This window comes from Nothobranchius furzeri, chromosome 5, assembly GCF_043380555.1.
Source record: "Nothobranchius furzeri strain GRZ-AD chromosome 5, NfurGRZ-RIMD1, whole genome shotgun sequence".
Lineage (NCBI taxonomy): Eukaryota > Metazoa > Chordata > Actinopteri > Cyprinodontiformes > Nothobranchiidae > Nothobranchius > Nothobranchius furzeri.
The window spans coordinates 45,569,993-45,570,627 of record NC_091745.1 but is presented as its reverse complement, the minus strand read 5'-3'; the positions used below and the strand labels follow the sequence as shown (position 1 = coordinate 45,570,627).

Here is a 635-nt window from a genome sequence, read left to right as displayed (position 1 = left end):
CACAGGTTTAAAAAACACATGGGCTACTTACCCTTTTACCCAGTTTTAAGCCACCCTTAAGCTTAATTTTCTTTCAGGAGGACAAAACCGTATCACATAGCTGTATAAGTCAAATATATCGAGCGTCTTTGGCACCTGAGCAAATATTGAGAACATAGAAAAATGATGTATCCATGTAAAATTTACTTTGAGTAAATCAAAGCAAAGGAGAAAGGTTTGACCTTAATTGCACATTTGTGTCACATCGCCTGTTCAGACAGCACAGGAGCACATGAACATTGGCCCTTGCTCCACACAGCTGCCTTATCATTCAACGAGTGTTACTGAGAAGGTCTCTGCTCACTGTTGACCAGCAGAACACTTATCCTCAGAATTATCCCAAATAGGATTAGACATGGATGTAAATGTGTGTGTGTGTGTGTGTGTGTGTGTGTGTGTGTGTGTGTGTGTGTGTGTGTGTGTGTGTGTGTGTGTGTGTGTGTGTGTGTGTGTGTGGAGAGAGAGTACTTACACTTTCCGTTTAGAGCTTCAGCAGCAGTCTTTGAACAGCGTCTCCTTGCCTTCTCTTTCACGTCCACAAGCAAACAAACAGCCAGTCGGGCACGTGTTGAGCGTGTCTGAATGTGTAAGCAGGA

At 43.3% G+C, this 635-nt stretch overlaps 1 protein-coding gene across 1 annotated transcript in view; it reads right to left on the bottom strand.

Moving 5' to 3' along the window:
• ddc (dopa decarboxylase) overlaps positions 1 to 635 on the bottom strand; it is a 20,334-nt gene extending 19,699 nt beyond the window's left edge. The window contains exon 1 of the mRNA XM_015949155.3: positions 512 to 635. The gene's annotated coding sequence lies outside the window, so the exon portion shown is untranslated. The remainder of the gene's footprint in view (positions 1 to 511) is intronic.